Genomic DNA, 9,634 nt, shown 5'->3' with positions numbered 1-9,634 from the left:
ATTTTAATGAAAACCTATTTGGTAGCCTTGCAGATCATTAAATTTGGATTCTGCAGTAGGTTAGATCCTGGATTTTAATGGGGTCATTGCCTTTGAACAAGCAGAATTTTAATAATTATGGACAATGCCTCAACCTCGGTCCAATACACTCCATGATTCCACATCTACATCTATTTATGCCTCCAACAACCTATTTCCATATATATATATATATATTTAAAACATATATTTTTAATTTTGATACACCCTTTAAAACGCAGAAATTAGTCGCAGCATTGAAAATATCTGTTATGCGCCAAACAAAATAAAGAAGATGACCAACTCTTTACTAGGTTAGACCGCTTTGATGGCTCTCACGTGATTTCTATCCATATATATATATATATATATATATATATATATATATTTTGCAAAGCCGACAAGTGCTTACAAAAAGAGGTATAATACATAAAGATGAAAGATGCATCTAGTTACGTTTAACCCACCAATTTAAAATTTATTAACCTGCCGACGTCACATGAGGCATTAGATTCCTACATATTTGTACGCCCAAAAGATATCTCAAGAATAAAATCAAACTCAAGAAATCATTATGTAATCCTAAAGCGGGAGGGATGACATCCTCCCACAGACCCACACAAATAGTGAATGTACAAAGATTACTACAAGATTTTTGTACAATATTCTAAGATACATATAATCAGAACAATACCATGGACCTGTGGATTTGATCCTTATACACATCCTCCTACAAGGGACCCAGTATACAATATCCATATTTTTCCCTTTTATTTTCACTTCATTTTGGGCATAATAATAATAATAATAATAATAATAATAATAATAATAATAATAATAATAATGGTTTTTTCCAAACAACTTCCATAAATAATCGTGACTTTTCAAAATTCATAATATTATTTCTATTATAAAATTTAATTATGTAGTATGTTGTATTTTATATGTATTTCTGTAATAACTCTCACGTACTTTGGGGTACTGAGTAGGGTACGTCGTACTTTGACCTACTTTTGGGCACTAGCTTTTAATTTGTTTCTTTTGAGCACCATAAACTTATTCCATTTCACTAGGAGGGTACTCAAGCCGATTCCAAAGTGATTTTTATCCCACGTACATCGGAAAAACATGTGGGACTCGCCGACGGCATATTTTGGCACTCACTTATCCTGCTTTGGACTTGATCATGTCATCCTTGAGCCAACTCACAACATTTTATTTTGCAACCGCGAGAGTCCATGTCAAGAAGGTTTCCACATCATCATCATCCTTCCATCTCCACTATCCTCCTTCCGATGAATGGTTTTTCTTCATTTAATTGAAGGGAAGCTCGTGCACAAGAGATTTCTTTCTCCGATGATGCTGCTGCATGGACTACTTCTCCCAATGATGAGATTGCCACAAAGGAATAGGGCCATAAACTCTCTAGTTTCAGAGTAAGGAAAAGACCTGAGTTCTCAGTAGTGAGGTTTAGAAGTAGATGTACATTTGTGTGGATCTTTATTTTGCACGCCTTTTAAATTTTCTCACTCAGTCGTGAACCTTTTTAGAAGTATATATGCATGTATATGTAATGTAGTAATTGGCAATGAGTGTTCCAAATGAATTCATGGTCATGCTTTTTAATGTGCTAGAAATAATATTTAAATATGTTGTAATGGTCTCTATGTTTTTCCTCCCGTTTAATGGATGTTTATAATTTTCCGTCAATGAGTAATGGTAAATGAATAATGGTAGTCGAGTAAAGTCTATAGGTTGCTAATTTTTCTATCGATGACTAATGGTAATGAGTAATGTTAATGAGTGTTTATAATTTTCAGCTAATGAGATGCACAAAATATCTGAATTTATTATGATGATTAAAAGTTGTACAAAACATAAATCTATAGGTATTCCTCGAAGCACATGAGTATATCAAAATTGTTACAGAGATGTTGAAATTTATACAAAAACTTGGAAAAATTTTACAGCAGTGATTTCGATAGTATATCTAAGTTACATGTGACATTTGGACCAAGAGTTATCGTCTCATATGTTTATGGGCGTATCATCTAAAAATTGGAAGGAATTGAATTTCACATCCCTCATTGAACCAAAAATCAATAATTCATCTCCATAGCAGAGTGTTTGATCACATGGTAAATTGTAATGTGAAAGTGATACACATACAGCCACAATGATATCCAAAAAATTACAAGGACCATCTAAAGGTTAGTGCTTTAATATTTTAAGTGTTGAAGGTCCCACTAGTGGTCTCACATCACTTTTTACAAACTGTGATAAATTCTTGTTGAGACACAACCTTTAAGAACTCATTTCATGAGCACATGCAAACCCACTGCAAAAATCAAGGGACCTGGTGGGAGCCATGCTTTTCTCTCTCTCACACCACATGCCTTGCTCTTATCTTCAGCATCTTGCTCAAGGTCTTTGTGTCTCAACATAGGGGTTTAGTTGGGAATTGTTTTCTCGCTTGGCTGATAGGATTTGCTTCTTCCCTCTACTTGGAGCCATTTTTGTCTTCTCAAGTCAACCGGCATCTCGATGATGTAGTGAGACTCCGCCCGAGTATGTCAAGTATCTATGATGTTTTCATTTAAATCACCATCAAGTATTGAAAAATAAAACTTCATCATAGTGAACAAACATGTGAGTCTACAATTTTTATTAGAATGGTTAGGTTGCTTTTTAATTTATGAGTATGGTATGATACAAATTGTGCAAACATAGGGATTGCAAACAAAGTACCTGTGGCATTGGGTCATCCGCAATATTTGCATTATTGATCTCATTACTTAGTTGTTCAACCTTGTCATGTCCCATAGATCAAAATCAGCATAAACTACATAATATAATATTTATGTTCAAAGGAGTATACCTCCAAGAAGTGTTCCTCTAGAACTTGAGGATCAATTGTGGTAGTGGGGTCTTGCTCATTATTTACACCCTACAAAAAATACCAGCCATTAAAATATAAGATGGATCACACTAACAAATTAAATTTCCAAGTGACTCACATCACTAGCATTTGCAAATGATTGATGTTGAGTGGATTTTCTCCCTGTTGATTTGTCATTGTTCCCCTGTGAAGCACTCAGACATATAATTCTAAACATAATATGACAAAAATCCACATCAAAAAGCTGGAAAATGTAAATGAAAAAATTATAGAAAAATTCTTGCCTACACACCATGATATCTTTTGTTATGCCCTGCTGCTCCACAAATGCTGCAATGTATATTAATCCCTTTTCTACATACCTTCCCCTTTGTGAAACCTGTAGGCTCCTTATCTATCTCCCTCCTTCTGAGCATTGGTTTTCTTCCCCTGTTTTTGTTTGTAGGTTCTGGTGGTATCATTGGTGGTTGATCACTCTTGGGCCAACAACTGTTGTCTTGAGTTGGGTCTCAAGATGTGGCTATAAGTTGCTAAGAAGGTACTTTTCTATAGCAGATCATTCTAAGTATTCTTCGGGTTTGTTTTTGTTGTAGTAAAAGGGTCGATACAGACATGACAACAAGGAACTCTGCTAATTGCCATCTTCACAAGTGCATGATCTCTCTCTAATGTCAACAAAAAACTGCCCATCATTTCCCACCACCTGATATTTATCACCGCCAGACCATGTAGTTTTACATCCCCAACTAAGCTGCTTTGATCTTTCTAGCTTTCTAATGATTTTTGGACAGTGATCAGCTGGGCATCTTTGCATATCATCTCTTCTTTTTTGAACCCTAGTCATCAATTGAGTTCTAATCATTTTATTCATTGTAATTATACCCTTGGTCCCAGCTTGAAGGATTTGGCTATTGAAGCACTCACATAGGTTGTTTAACAACATATCACACTTAATCTCAGTCTTAAAGTGTGACCTACTCCAATGGTCAGGGCTAATGTTCTTCATAAAATCATGTGCTCCTACAGACATGTCTTTAAGAACATCCATAGCTAGGTTATAGGCAGGTATATAGCTAGCTCTTGCACAAACCCATAGTTGATCTTTAAAGGCCCTTCCGTACGAATAAAATTTGTGTGAATATGTCTTACACAAAACCTATGTTCACTATTGGGAAATAAATCTTGTATTGCATTTTGAAGTCCCTATGTGTACAGGTTTTGAAACACCACCACCAACAACCAAAAACAAATACAAAATAGGAAGATGATGGACACACACAAAAGAATACCAAAACAATGAATGTTAGAGCTAATCATGGATGTACAAAAGAATGAATGGGAAATTAAGAATAGATGTACAAACTTACTTTTTGTCTATCACTCATGAATGCCCACCCATGACTATTATGTATCTCGGATCCTCGACAAGCAACTCAAAAAACCAGACCCAATTCGCACAATTCTCCTTGTCCACTACAGCCCAAGCTATTGGATAGATGCAATCATTTGCATCTATCCCAACTGCTAATAATAATTGTCCACCATAATGCCCTTGAGAAAACATCCATCTACAAAAATAATAGGTCGCGATCCCTACCATAAATCCAGATTTCCTAAGTGGTGACAAGCACACATACATGGATTGGAATACACCTACATTACATTTGAATTTAATGGTAGACCCTGGATGTGTTCTAAGCAACTCAAGTCTATAATCATGAAATCTTGTCATCTGAGTGTGCTCATCACCATCAAGCATCCTAACCCAATACCACAAAAAATGAAAACAATTAGGTCCTGAAATAATTTAAACAACATACATATTAAGAGTAACTAGCAGAATACCTTGTTGCAATGTTTTTGGCTCTCCAAGCCTTGAGCCTGCTAATGTCCACTTCTTGGTTTGTTTTAACAGCTTGTATAATGCCAGCAAGCTTCCATGAAGGATCTGATCTAAATTGCTCTAAATAGTGTTCTACTATTCATTGAGCATTGACATGTCTTATGTTGTGATCCCTGGTGCATTCGTGCTTTAAATTACCAGATTTTATTTTAATAGTACTCTTATCCTTATACATTGGAGAGGCCCATAAATAAAAAAGGATAGTTTTTCTTGCAAAATGCCTTACATCTCTTCTTGTTATTGGGTTTAAAATTCATAACACATCTGTTCTTAATCCCATAGTTCTTAACTGCCTCTTTGAACTGTTTGAAGCTACTAAACTTCATGCTAATTTTGAATTCAGGGTCTTTCATATCTATCTGTTCATTAAATTCAGCATATCGAGGTTTAGCAAGATCAAATTCATCTTCATCAGTTGATGAACATGATTCCAATTCATCAGATCCAACATATTCAGATTGTACATCATCTTCGTCATCCTTTTCTTCTCTTCCAACTTCATCTTGTGCATTCACCTCAGGCATAGGTATACCACTAACCCCATCATATTGAACTATGGGCAGGTCCTCTCTGTCACTTTGCAAGCTATACTCATAATCATTTAACTCACTTCCCTCACCTTCTTCCTCATCCTCAACATCAGCATCTTTATGTTCCACAGTTTCCCCTATGGCTTCTCTTGGAGCACCAACTCCCTGTCCTAAACCCCCACAATCATTGGTAGCATTCCTTTCAACAGCATCACTACTGCATTCAACATAATCCTTGACCAACTTAACATATACCTATGCAACCCTACTCTCATCCACAGCCAATGCCATTGACAAAGCATCCAAATCATTTTTTATTTCAGACAACCCAATTCCACGACTCAAAAATGTCCTTGAACCAAAAATGTGGCACCTTCGCATCTAATTGTAACCCTTTAGCCATGTCTACAATTTCCGGTCTTGATATGTAGTCTGCGAGCAGGTAATCAACATTTTCCCACAAATCTATAACCCCTCCAGTTCTCAATATCAGTAACTCCACAATACATTTGCACTGTAAAATATTCTGCATGTGGCATTGAAAAAAATAATTGGAGCATAATCACACAATCAAAAAAACAAACACATGTATTGACAAAAACACACACCAGGGACCCACATAGCTCACAACATTTTGCCATCAACTTCAAACCAGGACCCACATAGCTCACAATACATCAGATACATTATTATGTTATCCATCAACTTAAATTTAGATTTAAAAAAAAATTAACTGATACGCCAAACTAATATATTAAAATAAATTAACATGGAAACATGAACTGTTTCAATTTATTACCTATAAAGTGTTGGGACCACTAATATCAATTAAGAGTTGGAATTAAACTAGGACAATACAATTAGTGGGGTTAAAACCACTACAGAAACCCTAAATAAAACAACTAGTTGTTTTTAACTTCATCTCAACGAAGACATTAGAAGTAAAACAACAACAACAACAACAATACAATTAAAAGTTGAAATAAAACAACAACATACAATTATGGTCAAGGAATTCAGCAAACATGTCTTTTAGGTGAATTAAAATAATTTCTCATTCATACATAAGATCCACAAAAGTGTAAGATATCAACATGTTTTACCACTTAAAAACAACAGAATCCATACAACTTCTTCAAGGAGTGAGCCCTTTAATTACATTTCCATTTTAGTCTTTGTAGATGTATTGCATTACACATTTGCAAAACAATGGGGAGACATGATAAGGAAAGGACTTGCCATTACTTGGTGCTTCGTTGTATGCTGACCTAATCTGCCAAGTATTCACCATGATCGCACTTGCTTCGTCTCCCTTTCCTTTATGCCCTCATCTTCGGCGCCTAGGTTGTCACTGACTCGCAAATTTAGGGCCTCCTTTAGAATGGAAATAGGTTGCTCGCAACTCCTTGTGAATCAATTTAGGGCTAAAAAAGACAAAGAAAAGGGAAATCAAGAAAGGATGGAGTGGTGTGGAAGTCTGGAAGACAAAGGTTAAGTGGAGGCTGATGTGGGAAAATATCATGGTGAGATGGCTCAGAGATGATGTGTCAAGTCCAACAGGGATAAGTGAGTGCCAAGTCAGCAGTCCACGTGTTTTTCCGATGGCCACGTAGGATAAAAATCACCGGAATCGCTTGAGTACCCTCCTGGTGAAATGGAATAAGTTTATGGTGCTCAAAAAGAAACAAATCAAAATCTAGTACCCAAAGTGAAAAAAGGTCAAAGTACAGTACCCTACCCAAATTTTTACCCGTTTTTTATGTTTGTCACCTTTACTCATTCACTACAAACAGACACATTGGTGGTGACAAATCTGTTTTGTAAAGATTAGTTTGGGTGATCCATATAGATTGTTGGTGATGCCAGAGTCATGGGTTTTAAATGTGTTAAAAATACAAAAAAGTGTAGATGTTATTTGTGAAGTCAAGGCCACCAATCATCGTCTCTAGTTAAACATACTTTTGTCCACTAAATCACAAACTATGATATATTAATAAATAATAACAAAAATCAGAAGATTGGTGCAAAAGAAGGATAAGGTTTTTGCTTCTTGTGTGTTAAAAACTAACTAGACATTGAATTTCATGAAATCAAGTCAGAGAGAAAAGTAACAAACTGAATTGATAAGGCATGTAGATTGGTGCAAAAGAAGGTTAAGGTTTTGCTTCTTGTGTGTTAAAACTAACTAGACATTGAATTTCATGAAATCAAGTCAGAGAAAAAGTAACAAACTGAATTGATAAGGCATTGACTAACCTTGGCATTTCCTGTATGTTTTTTTATGCAGAGAACCTGCCTCCAAGATGAACATTTTTGCTGCCTTTTTTCCAGATAATAATTATTAAGGACAATCAGGTTTAAATGTACACAGCCTTCACAAAGTGAAAGGGCTCAAAATGAAACATAAATCTTCAATTGGCCCTCAAGTGATATACCTTAACAAACCTGGCTGTCATGTTGGTCCCCCTCATAATATTACAGGTTACAATGTGATTATTTATAAGTCAGAGCACTTGCATTATAACAGTTTCCACACTGTTCATAGTTCACAGTTCGATCAATACCTAACAGACTATTTACATTCACATATAAAACGACAAGAAACCATCGATACACAAAACCTGACTTTTCATAAGGCCCCCGCGCCGCGGTTATAGAGCTAAAACCGGCAAATTAAATTAATTAAGAAAATTCCAAAGCAGCAAAATTTATGCTGATTACCTTATTTGGATTTATAAATAGTTTCCTATTTCCATCAATATTATATCAGCTATTGCTTCCAGCTAAGTCTATCATTATTGTTTTCTCATTACCCATGTTGTACTCCTTGAGAGCTTGCTCTAACTCCTCCATTGTGATGTAACTAGGCAGTAAAGGAAATAAAGAAACCATCATCAATGTGATATGAAACACAAAACTAAGAAGACAAGGTGATTTATGTGGAAATGACTTGTTACCCGCTCTTATCCTTGTCAAAATACTCAAAAGCCTCAGGTCCTATTTTTCCGTTCTGTTCTTGTGCATCGTGGCTGTTATAAACTCAAGATAGTCAATGGTCCCACTTCCATCCACATCAGCCTACAAAGAAAAGCACACCATTTACATCACTGTGAAATATCCAGGTCATAATTTTACAATAATTTTATTTTATTTTATAAAAAAATTATAATTATTTTTAAGTTATTTTTTTATAAAAAAAAATATTTTTTTTTATTAATTTTTTTAATGTAGGGGCGGGTATACCCGCGGGTACCCGATTATCCGTTGAGTGCGCTTGTGGGCTGGGGTTTTTAAAACCCGTCGGGTTCGGGTTCGGGTATATTAGCGGGGTAGCGGGTACGGATACGAGTATGGTAAAACCCTCACTCGACCCGACCCGTTGCCATTCCTAGAGAAGCATCTAAAGCTAGAAACAAAATATGTGGCATTAAATCCTTGCTAGGTTTCCACAGATAGCCTTACAGCATTTAGAGATTTAATCAAATTTCCAACTAAGACATGACCTTGGCTAGAACTAAGCGATCAAGCTAAAAATAACAAGGCTTCACGCTTGTGAACTGTTTAAAACACAGATATCCTGGCGGATTTTTAAAGATGATCTGTTGTATTCATATGGTTAGTGCTTCGAGAAATACAGAAACATTAAAAAATTAAATGAATTTAAGAATAGGGCTTTAGGGTGTACCACTTCCATCAGTTGTCAAACTTCAAGATTCTGAAAGCTTGCTGCCTAATTTTGGCAGACCAGCTTTTAGTTCCTCAAAAGTTATTGTTCCACTATTGTCAGTATCCATAGATTTGAACATTTCTTTCTAATGATGATTTCCTCCTCAGATAGATTTTCAACAATTACCTACAAAAATATGTTCTGTAATCAAGCCTGGAAAAGCAACATATCAAGCAAACAAGAAATGAGAAATAGCAGTCAATCACCTCCAACGCTAATTTCTTAAGTTTATTCATGGCCCTAAACTGCTTCATTCTGCTCAAGACTGTAAATTCTCACAATCAAATTAGATGAAATGAGGTATGCTTTGAAGAATGAGAGTGATTTTACCAGAACCTTCAGGAACAAGTTCAGTTGTGGTACATGTGCGGTAAGAACCAGCAGGTTGGTCACAAGAACTGGAACCGAGCTTTTAAATCACCCAAGAATTCCCTAACAATAATGTTTTTTCTACATCGGGGTATTCATTAAAGAAGGGGTGCAAGAAAATATCAACAAGGATTGTCAAAAGTAATTGCAAGGTTGCACAGAGATAATAGTAAATCACTGTGATTATT

At 35.6% G+C, this 9,634-nt stretch overlaps 1 pseudogene; it reads right to left on the bottom strand.

Annotated features, from left to right (window-relative positions):
- Positions 1-8,116: 8,116 nt before the first annotated feature.
- LOC120254406 lies at positions 8,117-9,157 on the bottom strand (annotated as a pseudogene).
- Between the last annotated feature and the right edge of the window lie 477 nt (positions 9,158-9,634).

This window comes from Dioscorea cayenensis, unplaced genomic scaffold, assembly GCF_009730915.1.
Source record: "Dioscorea cayenensis subsp. rotundata cultivar TDr96_F1 unplaced genomic scaffold, TDr96_F1_v2_PseudoChromosome.rev07_lg8_w22 25.fasta BLBR01000435.1, whole genome shotgun sequence".
In the NCBI taxonomy this organism is placed as follows: domain Eukaryota; kingdom Viridiplantae; phylum Streptophyta; class Magnoliopsida; order Dioscoreales; family Dioscoreaceae; genus Dioscorea; species Dioscorea cayenensis.
The sequence above is the reverse complement of the archived record's forward strand: the minus strand, read 5'-3'. Positions and strand labels throughout refer to the sequence as shown.